Raw genomic sequence first — 14,590 nt, forward strand, 5'->3', positions numbered from 1 at the left:
AGTACAAAAATGCTCAGTTGCTGGGAAGTATTTTCTTGCATCTAACAGGTTCTGTAGCAATGCTTACTGAGAAATGCTGTTAATAAAAATATTTGAGCAAACTAGGTATCTATTAACTTCTTTTCTAGCAAATATCCATATTTCTAGGCCTAACGGAAAAATACCATTCTTGGTTGTTAACGTTCCTGTTGGGACAGCATTAAAGACGGTTTCCTTGACAGACTTTAAAATGTGAACCTTCTAAGTGATGCATTTGCTTAATAATGTCAGTTTCTTTTCACACATTATTAAAGCTAACTTCAATATAGATGTTACTGAAACAAAGTTGACTGCAATATAATAACTCTAATAAAAAGTACAAAAAATAATCAGAAGTATGAAAGGATTTCAATACATTTGTTAGAGAGGTTCTTATTAAAATGTTTTGGCATATAAAGAACCAAGTATAGTTCACATATATTTTATCAGGAGTCCCTGGGTGGTGCAAAAGGTTAAGCCGCTTGACTGCTAATTGAATGGTAGAGGTTCAAATCCACCCAGAGGCTCCTAAGAAGAAAGGCCTGGAGATCTACTTCTGAAAAACCAGAGATTGAAAGCCGTATGGAGAACAGGTTTACTCTGATACACATGGGTTTGCCATGAGTCAGAGAAGACTGGACAGAACTGCTTTGTTTCCCCCATATATTTTTTCAATGTTATTTCAGTTCTAGATACTTCAAAGTACAAAATCCAAACTCTAATTTTCCTAGTTCTGAATTTGGCCTGAAATCATATTACCTTTTTCTTTTTTAGTACGCAGATGATAATGTGAGCATATACAGACTATATAATGCTAATAAATCTTTTTTTCATGTGACAGAATTAGGTCAAAATAAAAGGTAGAGAGATTTTTGGCTTGTTAGAGGAAGGAAACTGCTTCCAATAAGACAAGGAAGAAAACTAGATTAATAATTAAATATAGTCACAAGTAAACAAAAAGTAAATTGCTTGTGATCATCCCTAATGACCTCTGAACTCTGTGTAAGAGATATAAATGCACCTTCTGTGGCTGCTCTGGAGGGAACTTTGATTTGTGTGTGCTCAAAGCAACCAAATTTTACTTTAGGAAATTCTGGTCTAGCACTTGAGAGCTTTTAACTATAGATTCTGGACTTTTCATTACTTCTTTAACTCACGTAATGTTTCATTAGTATAAGAATTGTCTTGTATTCTTGGACCTTTTTTATTCCTCAATTCTATGTGTTACCTAATTTTGTTGAGAAAATAATGCATTGGCTATCCATGTTCGTTTATTTTTTGTTGTTGCCTAGAACAGATTTCCTTTAATTGCATGCTCTTCATCGTCCTTTTTCATGCTCCATTCTTTTCTTTCTATTTTCTTTCATCTTTGACCATAGCCACATCAATGTAGGTTTTTATTTATACACAAAACAATATAAGAGATTTTTCTTAGGCTTTTTTTCTTCCTTGTTTACATTGGAACTGAATAAATCTGGGTCAACAGAGACACTGTAAGTATCATGGAGGTAAGTGGTTAAATTAAAGGAGTAAATGTAATAAGTACAGCTTTCACAAATGTGAGAGAATTTGGGGGAGTGAACATTTAAGGCTGCAGCCAGAGAATCAGGGAAGCAAGACTGGTGACTTAATCCTGAAGTGATGGAGCAGGTCCAAAAGCCAGAGCTCCCAAACTGAGAAGCTATTGCATTTAAACTCCCTAACATAAAACAAGGAGGGCAGAGGTGGTATAGTGGTAAAATTCTTGCCTTCTACCCAGGTTTGATTTCCAGCCAAAGCACCTCAGTGCAGCCATCCCCAAGCTCTCAGTGGAAGCTTATGTGTTGCTATGATGCTGAACAGGTTTCAATAGAGCTTCTAGACTAAGGAGGACTAGGAAGAAAGGCCTGGCAATTTACTTCCAAAAATCTGCCAGTGAAAACCCTATGGATCACAACAGTCCTGTTTGCAACTGATCATGGGAATGGTGCAAGACTAGGCAGCATTTGTTAAGTTATGCAAGAGGTTGCCACAGGGTCGACATGAGTTGGGGGGACAGCTAGACAACAGCTAACAACAACATCTACAAATAAAACAAGAGCCCATGGAGAGATCTGAGCTACCAAGCTGATCAAAGCTACAACAATGGACACTATGACCAGGAATAAAGGCAGCCACTTCCACCTTTCAAATCTTCCCCAGCTCTTCACATCAGTAAATTCTAATGTGAAACTACACAAGAAAACAAATTCTGCTAATGTAGATCCTAACTTTACAATGCAAAGGTGATGCTGAGTTCACAATGGGCAATCTAACTCAAAATTTATTAAGATCCAGCCTTTACAAACTAAAGTGAAAGGCTGGATAAAAAAGACTTGTTGTCTTAGACTGGGTTTTCTAGAGAAGCAAAACCAGTGAAGCGTATAATTATATATAAAGAGAGATTTATTTCCAGGAAATGACTCACATGGTTGTGGAGGCTGGCAAGTCTCAAGTCTGTGGATCAGGTGTCAGGCTGGAGGCTTTTCCTGATTCATATAGCTGCAAGGGCTGATGAACCCAAGACTGGCAGATCAGAAGACAAACCACTGGTTCATGAGCTGCGGAGCTGATGAAGCCAAGATCAGCAGGTAAGACAGCAGACAGCTGGCTCACAGGCTGCTGAGGCTGACAAATCCTAAGATGTGCAGATATTATGACAGGCAGCTTGCTCAAGTCTCAAGAACCAGAGGTCAAATGATGACGAGCCAGATGCAGGATCAAGAGCAAGCTAGTGAACTTTGCTAGGATGTCCAAATATATATTGTTTGCAGGCCACACCCTCAAGGATAAACCTAAAAAAGAAAGCCCATTGCTGGTGAGTCGATTTCAACTCATAGTTATCCTATAGGACAGAGTAGAACTGCTCCATAGAGTTTCCAAGGAGCGGCTGGTAGATTTGAACTGCTGACCTTTTTGGTTAGCAGCCAAGCTCTTAACCACTGCACCACCAGGGCTGATCACATCAAATCACATCATGGACGATAACTACATCAATACATAACTGCCAAACTACATCACTACATAACTGCCAAACTGTATCATTAAACAACTGCCACACCACTGAGAATCATGGTCCAGCCAAGTTGACACACAACTTTAACGATCACAATCCACCCCTTGTCAATTTGGCACCTGTACACATCTTAAGCCATACACTATTTCTAAATAAAGACAATTATGAAGTCATACGTGTGCCTAACATGATACAACTAACATGCTTACAACCAAAAACACACTAGCCCCAATTGCATCTTACATTTTATAAGTGAAGAAAAGAAATTTTATGCACACATACAAGGAAGAAATATTCATAACAATTATAGTCCCCCCTTCCGCAACTGGACACATGGTCGTAAGTGGTATTTAGAACTACCTTCTTCTGTCACCCGTTCTGTATGCCCTTTAACATCAACAAGCACCTCAGCTGCTTGTGGTTCTTTTCCTGGTGGGGTGACCCAAATCTTCATTCCTGAAGGGTCTGGACCATTAGTAGTCACGTCAGAATTGAGTTGCTGTAGTTTTCCATTGACTTTAAACACGGGGCATGGTAGTACTAAGAAACGCCCTAAGGAATCTCCTGTATTCCACACATACTCTTTTTTGCCTCCGTAATGCAACATCAATTGGATTTCCCGTTGGTAACTAACTGCTGTACAGTCGATTCTGATTTATAGCAACATTAAAAGATAGAGTAGAACTGCCTCCATAGGGTTTCCAAGGCTGTAAATCTTCACGGAAGCAGACTGTCACATCTTTTTCCTGTGGAGTGGCTGATGGGTTTGAAAAATGAACCTTTTGTTTAGCAGTCAAGTGCTTTAACCTCTGCACCTCTAGGGCTTACAGGCCCATTTACAGTCACGGTCAAACACAACAGCCAATATGAGGAGCCAAAAGTGGCCAGGTGGCATTCTTAGCTTCTAGTTCAATGGAATCCGTGTTGTGTCTCCAGGTGGGAGCATTCCTTCTTTTGTAACCAAGACCTCTAGACTCACATAGCATAGGGTCAAGCAGACAAGAAGCAAAAATTTTTATATGGGTCACTAGGGGTAATAGTGAGTGGTGCCACTCCCATCTTCAAGCCTTGATTACCAGAACCATGAATGCTGGCTATGCAAGAAATAGCACCATATATTGGATGCTGGTTTAGAGCATATACAGCCCTGGAAAACACTGACCCAACCCTGCAAAGTGTTGCTACCTAGTTGGCACTGTAATTGTGTCTTGAGATGGTCATTCTATCAAGCCAGGTGCTTCAGGATGATGGGTAACATGGTAAGGCCAGTGAATTCCATTAGCACGGGCCCACTGCTATACTTCATTTGTTCTGAAGTGGGTCCCTTGCTCTGGGGCGATACTGTGTGATACCATGATGGAAGATAATACATTCTGTGAGTCACGGATGGTAGTTTTGGCAGAGGCATTGTGTGTAAGGAAGGCAAATCCATATCCAGAGTAAGTGTCTATCCCAGTAAGAATGAAATGCTGCCCATTCCATGATGGAAGTAGTCCAATGCAATCAACCTGTCACCAGGTTGCTGGCTGATCGCCTCATGAAATGGTGTCATATCGGAGATTCAGTGTTGGTCTCTGCTGTTGGCAGGTTGGGCATTCAGCAGTGTCTGCAGCCAAGTCGACCTTGGTGAATGGAAGTCCATGTTGTGGAGCCCATGCATAACTTCCATCCCTGTCACCATAGCCACTTTGTTCATAAGCCCATTGGACAATGATGGGAGTGGCTGGGGAAAGAGCTGGTTTCCACAGAACATGTCACCCTATCGACTTGATAAAATATTCCTTTGCCAAGATCACCCTTTGGTGAGCATTCACATGAGAATCAAATATCTTCACTTCCGTGGCCCATTCAGAAAGGTCTATCTACATAACTCTTCCCATACCTCCTTGTCAGCAATTTTCCAATCACATTCTTTCCAAGTCCTTGACCATCCCACCGAACCATTGGCTACTGCCCATGAATCAGTATAGAATCTCACATCTAGTCATTTCTCCTTCCAAGCAAAGTGAACAACATACGCACTGCTTGAATTTATGCCCATTGGAAGGGTTTCCCTTTGGCATTGTTCTTCAGAGAGTTCCCAGAAAGGGGCTCGGGTGCTGCCACTGTCCACTTTTGAGTGGTGCCTAAATTTTGCACAGAAACATCTGCAAAACAGATACAAATTTTCTCCTCCTCAGTCAACTGATCATAATGAACTTCCCATGAGGCCTAGGTGCACACTGGGAGAGGGCAGATCATGTGACAGGAGTAGACACCATGAGCATTTGGACCACTTCCTCATGCAACTTACTTGTGCCTTCTGGTCTTGCTCAAGCACAGTCTTGTATATACCACTTCCATTTAATGATGTAGTGCTGCTGTGCACGACATACTTTATGAATCAGTGGGTCAGACAATACCCAGTTTATGATGGGCAGTTCAGGCTGCATGGTAACTTGTTGGCCCATGTTTAGGCATTCAGTCTCCACTAAGGCCGAGTAACAAGCCAAAAGCTGTTTCTCAAAAGGAGAGTAGTTATCTACAGAAGATGGCAAGGCTTTGCTCCAAAATCCTAAGGGTCTGTGCTGTGATTCACCAATAGGGGCCGCCAAAGGCTCCAAACAGCATCTCTTTCTGTCACTGACACTTCAAATACCATTGAATCAGAGGGATCATGTGGCCCAAATGGCAGAGTGGCTTGCATGGCAACCTGAACCTGTTGTAGAGCCTTCTCTTGTTCTGGGCCCCACCCAAACTAGCAGCTTTTTGAGTCACTTGAGAAATAGGGCAGAATAGCACACCCAAATTAGGCTTATGTGCCTACAAGGCATTGTGCTTCCTTTATAGTTGTAGGAGTGGCCAGACATAAAAACTTATCTTTCACTTTAGAAGGAATATCTCGAAATACCCCACACCACTGGACTCCTAGAAATTTCGCTGAGGTGGAAGACACCTGAATTTTTGTGGAATTAATTTCCCTCCCTCTAGCATGGAAATGGAGACCTGGTGGTGTAGTGGTTAAGACCTCGGCTGCTAACCAAACAGTCAACCGTTCGAATCCAGCAGCTGCTCCTTGGAAACCCTATAGGGCAGTTCTACTCTGTACTATAGTGTCACTATGCATCACAATCAACTGGATGGTAATGAGGTTTTTTTGAGAGCACGAAAATGTTTTACCAGTAAGTCCAGAGTTATTGACATTTCTTCCTTACTAGGTCTAGTCAGCATAAAGTCATCAATGGAATGGACCAGAATTATGTCTTGTAGAAGGGAAAGGCGATCAAGTTCCCTACAGACTAAATTACAACATAGGGCTGGAGAGCTGATGTAGTCTGAGGTAGGAAAGAGAAGGTGTATTGCTGGCCTTGCCAGCTGAAGGAAAACTGCTTCTAGTAGTCCTTCAAAACAAGTATAGAGAAAAAGGCATTAACTAGATCAATAGCTGCATACCAAGTCCAGAAGATGTATTAATTGGCTCAAGCAATGAAATTACATCTGGAATAGCAGCTGCTATTGGAATCACCACTTGGTTAAGTTTTAGATAATACACTGTCATTCTCCAAGATACATCTGTTTTTTTTTGCACAGGCCAAATAGGCTAGCTGAATGGGGAAGTGGTGGGAATCACCACCTCTACATTCTTCAAGTCCTTGATAGTGGCAGTAATCTCTGCAATTACTCCAGGTATGCAGTATTTCTTTTGGATTACTATTTTCCTAGATAGGGGCAGTTCTAATGGCTTCAGCTTGGCTTTTCCTATCATAATAGCTCTTACTCCACTTGTAATGGATCCAGTGTGGAGATTCTGCCAGTTATCTATTCCAATTATTCATTCTGGAATTGGGTAAATCAGTACAGGATGGGTTCAGGGACCCACTTGATCCATTGTGAAATGAACCTGAACTATGACTCCATTAATAACTTGATCTGCATATGTGTCACAGTGATGTTTTGGGCATCCTGGAATTAGTGTCAGTTTGTAGCCACTATCAGTAATCCTCAAAAAGTCTGATTATTTTAATTCCTTTTCCCCAATAAACAGTCACTCTCATGAAAGACCATAGATCCCTTTGGGGAAGGCTGGGAGAAAGATTAACAGTATACATTTTAGGCAGTGTTGTGGGGTCCTTTCTCAAGGGAACCCAGCCTCCCCTTCATTCAAGGGGTTGTGGATCTGTAAACTGGTTCAAGACTGTGAATTGATTGAGGGGCCTTATCTCTCTATTTTGACAATTCTAGTTAGACTGCTGTTCACTTGACCTAGAATTCTTCTGCTTGTAGAGATGAAGTAAATATTTAGATTTTCCTTTTATTTTACTCCTAGGGACACCATTGTTAAATAACCAATGCCATAAGTCCATATGAGTCAGACTTTTCTGATTACTGCCTTTACTCTTCTATCGATTACAGTAATCACGCCCACCTTGTCTTTGTCAATTTAGTACTTTCACTAAGCCCCTCCTATCATGGGATCCAATCAGCCCTATTGTAGTTAGGTGTCTTAATTCAGTTAGAGCAGTTTCCATTGTCAAATATGACTTAAACAAAATAGCAACCACTGCATTCTTCAAGGATATTGTGACTCCCTTCACATATTTGTTCCTCACCATTGTGGTAACAGGTTTGTCCTCTTGGCACTCTATGTGTAGGTCTGCGGGTTTTACCTAATAAATCCACTCTAACATGTCAATTTCCCTAAGCTTTTGGATACCTTCTTTTACAGTATACCATGCCAGTCTGGCACTTCAACTTGCTTTAGCGTAGGCCACCATGTAATCCATGCTTCAGCATATCAACCAAATAAACTATTAGATCTTTTCCAACCTCTCAAGCTGAAACTTTGAGTGAAGAATCTGTTCTTAGTAGGCCCATACCAATAAACTCAGACTGATCCAACTTTATGTTCTTTGCACCATTATCCCACACCCCTAACAGCCATTCCCACACATAATCCTTAAGCTTCTGTTTGTACATATTAGAAAAATCAAGTAGTTCTTTTGGGGTGTAGTGTACCTTCTCTTGGGTCACACTTTGGACTTCACTTTTTGGGGCTTACTGAGACTTAAGGTTTAGCTATAGGTTAAGAAGCCGAAATGGGTGGTGGTGGTGGGTCCTGGGAACATTTAGCAATGTCTTGTATAGCATCTACCTCAGGTGATGCCCCAGGCAACACACCAGTTGCTTCCCCATGCAATATCTCAGACAAAGACTCTTCAGGCACATGTGTCTTAATCTCATCAGATGAAGGTGAAGAGATAATGGTTTTACTGGGGAGTGTGGTTTCGCAGACAAAGATGGAGTGATATCTTCATATGGAAGTAAGAGAACTGGTTCTGTTGACAGGAGTGATTCAATGGAATTTAGGGGCTCAGTGTCCCCTGCATTCTGATTATCTGCCCATATGTCTCCATCTCAAGTTTCAGGATTCCATTTCTTTCCAATCAGTGACCTCACTTTACCTTTAGACACCATTTGAGGTTGGGAACTCAGTTGGCATTATAGTTTAGCGACTCTTATGATAAGACTCTGGGTTTGATTTTTGGCAATATCAGCTCTGTTATTACAAGAAATGAGACTTTTTTTGGCAGCACAAGTGACAACTTTCAGGTCTTTCATGAAAAACTTGAGCTTTGACTCTGAAGCCCTGAGCTCATGTCTTTCTTTCACCACTTTGTCTAACAAAAGTTGGACCAACCAACCAGCTTCCCTATACTTTTCATTCTGGCAAAATTGTAAAAAAATATCAAACGTGGTCACCCAGAGCCTTGCTTCTCACCAATACTTGATCTATTGATAGTGATATTTTGTATATTAACTTTGCCACCTCACATCATAGATTAGCAGTGCCCTCTTTACTACTAGAGGCAGGGTCATCAGCACCTTTAAGAGTAGTTAGACTTGAGAACCAATTTAGAAAACTCATCCTTATTTATTTTTCCCTAGAACCACTCTCAGTGCCAAATGTCTTAGGCTGGATTCTCTAGAGAAGCAAAATAAGTGAAGTATATATATGCATACACACACACACACACACACACACACACACACACACACACATATATAAAAGAGATTTATCTCAAGGAAATGGCTCATGTGTTTGTAGAGGCTAGCAAGTCCTATGTCTGTGGGTCCTTCCTCAGCCTGGAGGCTTCTCCTGACTCACGTAGCTACAGGAGCTGATGAACCAAAGATTGGCAGTTAAGATGGCAGGCTCCTGGCTCACAGGCTGCAGAGACCAACGAATCCCAAGATCAGCAGGCTATACAGCAGGCAGCTGGCTCAGGTTCCAAGAACCAGACATTAGATGATGAATTGGATGCAGGATCTAAAGCAAGCAAGCTTTGCCTGAACGCATATTTATATCAGATATATATATATATATTTCTGATCACATCAGATCACATCATGGAGGATGACTACATCGTTACATAACTGCCAAACCACTGAGAATCATGGCTCAGCCAAACTGACACAACCTAAACCATCACATTTGTATTATCTATTCCATTTTATTCATCCTAGGAAAAAGAATGAAACCAGGTCTATGGAATTCACATTCATTTTTTCTCTGGAAGATTTTTTCTTTTGATACCACCACATAAGTTGCAACTTTCTCTAACTAATCATCTCTTTATGTATATCATTTTTTTTCTCCACATATTTTCCGTCTGCTGAATTTTGGTTCTCTAGGAAGAATGAATGCTACTTCAGTTCTAGACTGCTTTTAACTGCAAGGTGAGTCATCTATATTAATGCTATTCTGTGCCTAAGAAAAGCCTCAAGGTCCCACTACTTTCTGTTTATTGGAACCCATATACATTTTAACGTTTTCTGGGTCTTACTCTGAAATTCAAATTACTGGCCCCCGTCTTTCGCATAATCATCCCTTGCCTCCTGTCCTTTATCCCTGAAATTGTCAAGATCCAAATCATACACCCTACTATCTGATCATGTGAAGCAAAGCCACTCCACTATTAAAAGAATGTTTAGAGAAAAAGAGATAGAATAGGGAATGTTTTATTTACTAAGCCCCACAACTTGCTGTTGACTTGAACTGGGGAAGACACTGCAAATAGGGTTCTCCTAGCCTTCCCTCTCCCACCTTTGTGCTGAATTTGGAAATACCAGTGAACTATTATCACTTATTTCCTGCCATATTGTTACACTTTCCCAGGAGAAACTATCATTTTGTCTCCTCATGTATTTCTTTTTTTTTTTTCTTTTTGATTTGTTGTAATTGGCAATATTATAGAAGAAATTCCTTAAATTCTGCAACACGTGCTTAGTACACTTCTATAACATGAAGTTTGATAAAGACTTGTGCACGTTGTGGGTCTCTCTTTTCTATTTTGAACAGTTTTTAGTGGAGGAGGTACAATATATACCCATTATAACCTTACAATTTTTGACATAATTTGTATGTATAGAGAACATTTTCAGTGACAGAACTTGATCAAGAATCATTTAAAATATTCAATCTAGTTGTGCTGTCTTTTTTTGTTGTTGTTTCTATTTGTAGTTTAAACAGTAATTAATTTTGTGGCTTTAAGATGGAAATCTGTACAGATATTTTGAAAGAAAAAAGGAGACCTAACACATTTTGTGTTAACACTCATATGACAAGGGAGAGAAGTAGCAGGCACCAGCATGTCTTTTTAAAAAAAAATCTGTATTAGTCAGGTTTTTTTAAAATCATGTCCTTTTACAGATCTACTTTATAAAAATATATGGGGCTTTCCTTTGGCTTTAGTATATAATATTTGTATATTTTTTGTACAAAGAATATCTTCAAGAAAGCCTACTACCACTGGTGGTTATTCGAAATATATATGCTTAATTTGGAGCTTTGGTGGAGCAGTGGTTAAGAGCTTGGCTGCTAACCAACAGGTCAGCAGTTTGAATCCACCCAGCCGCTCCTTGGAAACCCTATGGGGCATTTCCTATGGGGGCATTTCTACTCTGTCCTATAGGGTCACTATGAGTTGGAATCTACTTGACAGCAACAGGTATGCTTAATTTAAAATTAAAATAAAAAATTATGAATCTAATGAATATTAGCTTTAGCTCATACTGTAAGAATGTAAATTCGTCAACAGTATTTGAAAACAGTATGTTCAATTATGGGATATACTCTTTTTTCTTCATTCATAGATAGTATATGAATAGGTCTATTTTGCTTAAGGGATTATAGTTTCTTAACAAGTAAAGTGAAATTTATGGAATTAACTAATAGGGTATGTTTGTTTAGCTTCAATACCTGAATTTGGATGAGACAGGAAAGTCACCTCTCAACATATCAGTGAAGCACATTGTTAATTTCAATTTATTGAAGATTAATATACATGAGGTGTTAATTTCCCTTCTCTTGGTTACTATTATGGATAAATCAAAGCTCAAGACTTGGAAAGGAGTTATTTAAGCTTCTTAAGCAAATACATACTTGACTACAGTGAATACTACTCATGCAGGAAATGTAAAAACAGCTTTAGGATTACATTTTTAAATGTATCCTACTACAGATTCTAAATGCTCATTAATTGTAAAACAGTAGTTATTGGGCCAGGTAGTTGACATTTAGCATATTTTCAATTTGTATAAATGTATTTGGTATGATTTTAATGATTTTCTTTCTATTTCTAATTTTTTACATCCTTTAACCTATTTTATCTTGAGACAAAATATTTATTATTTTTAAACAGACTACAAAAATTATGTGTTACATTTTAAAAGATTCTCTTAAGCATTTTCAAATTGAATCTTCATAACCAGAATGAGGAAGAGATGAGTCACAAACTTATAATTATGAAGTAACTTCATCCAACATTCTTATTTTCCAGAGATGACTTTGCTGCTGTTGAAATCAAGGTCATGGAAGTTTTGAACTGACAGTACCTTTTTTTTTTTTTTCTCACTAGTCTTTAGTACATGTTTCCCAGAAAAATGAACCAAAGTTAACCTCACGTTAGTTTCTAATTCAACAAATATTTATTGACTTTCTACATAGCATATGTATTAGTTTTCTAGGGCTGCCGTGACAAAGTTCTGTAAACTGGGTGATTTAAAACAACAGAAATTTATTGCCTCATGATTCTGGGCCAGAAGTCTGAAACCAAGCTGTTGGCAGGGCTCTCTCTGAAGTCTCTGGGGGAAGCTCTCTTCTTGCCTCTTCCTGGCTTTTAGCGGTTCCTGGAATCCTAGATGTTCCTCAACCGGTAGATATGTATCACTCCAATCTCTGCCTCTGTCTTGACATGGTCATATTCCCCCTGTGTCTCTGCTCCTCTTCTTATAAGGACACCATTCATATTAGATTAGGGACCACACTATTCCAGTGTGAACTAAGGTTAGATAATAACATCTCCAAAGACCCTATTTCCAAACAAGGTCACATTCCCAGGTGTACAGGTTAGGACTTCAACATATCTTTTTTGGGAGGACGCAAATCAACCTATACCATCATATATAGGGTAGTCCAGCTGTAAATAATGCTAATCTTTCAAGAATTCAGACTAATTTTTAAAATTGGATACTCTCCTGTTGTTTTCAAATAAATCCTTCAGGGGAAAAAATATACATAATTAAATGAAAATAGAGATGGAAAAGGGCCCTGGGGGGTGCAATCGGTTTGCTCTCGGCTACTAACTAAAAGGTTGGCCATTCAAACACACCCACTGGCATTGCAGAAGAAAGTCCTGGTGATCTACTTCCAAAAGCTCACAGCCATGAAAACCCTATGGAGCAGTTCTACTCTGTAACATGTAGGGCACCATGAGTTGGAATCAACTTGACAGCAGTGGGTTTGGTCTTTTTTCCTTAGGGATGGAGAGGAATGGTGATATGAGCTAAAGTGAGCAAACACTAAACCCACTTAGACCTAATATTTGGGCTTATTTTAATATTTGCACAAACAATGATGTTTGACAACAGCTTTCAAATATGCCTTAAAGTCATCAGACCATAATTAACTGTCTAAATTCAAATAAATGGTGAGACCAACATGCAATAAAAAAAACTAATTGTTTCTATTAACGAATTTCATTTTGTTCCCTACTAGAGGACTAGGGTTCAGTATCCACCCTCCAACATAGCAATGTTTCTTTCTAATATAAAGAGAAAACAGGAAACAAGCTTGGACGCCTGCTTTATTCACTGGGAGTGGCAATGGTGTGACAGTGTCCTGACTATAACTTTTCATAAATAATTAGTTGCCTCCATCAGGTTCAAAGAAGATGATGGATGATGATTTTACTGCAATGTCTGTCAACCAGACCCAGATCATTGAGTCATTCAGTTCTGCTTGTTAAGATCCACGCCTCCATCTTTAAATATTCATCATATAGAAAATACTGGTTTTATGGAGAATATGTATCAGAATAAATTTATTAATTTGATGAAAGAATCCTTCCCTAAACAGAAGGCTGTACTGCACTCCAGTTTTTGATAGCAGGTTTCCTCGGATATCACATGGTTTTCTACAAATAATTTACTACTCATAAGAAATTCATCCCTTGAAAATTTTAAAGTGCACAAATACTATACTTGACCTTTAACGTATTGTTACGTGCTTAGATTTCCCACAGTTTATATTTTGCACAGATTAAAGCCGCACTGTATGTGGTTGAAACATGAGCTTAGACATGGAAATGTTCAATTTGGAAATCTATAGTCTAGAGAAATATTTAATCATGTTATGAAATGAATATAAAATTCAGTAGAGCCTTTGAAGGGTTTGTATGATAATTATTTAAATTTAGAAGAAATTTTATCTTTACAAGCACTGAAAACATCTCTAAACTGAATTAGAGCTTTAAAATTAAAGTACTAAAAATGCACGAGTAATGAGTTTACAAAAAATAAGTGCATAAAAAGTCATCTACGGAGTCTAAGATCCAAATATTCTTTTTCATAATTCAGCCAGGAAAAATCTCAGATGAATAAATATTCATTTTTTTAAAGTTTTTATAGAGGCAGCTTTGGGCACTGGGTCAGGATTGTGATCTGACTGAACACTTCTCTGCTTTGCTTGTCAGTGAATGAATTATATTTACACTGATAATTCATGTTATCAGTAACTTGAAATAAAAGAACTTCTTGGAACGTTTATCTTTTTTAGTTGAAGTTCTATAAGCAATTAAAATTGGGCTAGAAATTGCATTACAAATAGAGATACAGATAAGTTCTTTAATCATGTATTATAATTTATTATATATTTCTTAGCAGTAATGAATATATTAACATGAATCAGGATGAATAGCAAGACTCACAAAAAGTAGATAGCAAGGAATAATTAGCCTATTATAATCTTTCACTTTGTTACAGAATAATGGATATTTCCGCATATACTTAGGTTATTTTTGTTAACTTAATAACTAATGAGAAATACACTATTTGGATGCTAAACAATTTTCACCCTATTCTTATTTAAGTACACAAAGCAATCTAAAAAAAAGACTGGGTATCTAGGAAATGCTATTTTTGAAAAGCTAGATATGCAGCATTATATTATGCCAAACCTACAGTCCACTTTGGTGCAGCTGAAATGTTGCGGTCAGGCTT

This window comes from Trichechus manatus, unplaced genomic scaffold, assembly GCF_000243295.1.
Source record: "Trichechus manatus latirostris isolate Lorelei unplaced genomic scaffold, TriManLat1.0 scaffold00021, whole genome shotgun sequence".
Lineage (NCBI taxonomy): Eukaryota > Metazoa > Chordata > Mammalia > Sirenia > Trichechidae > Trichechus > Trichechus manatus.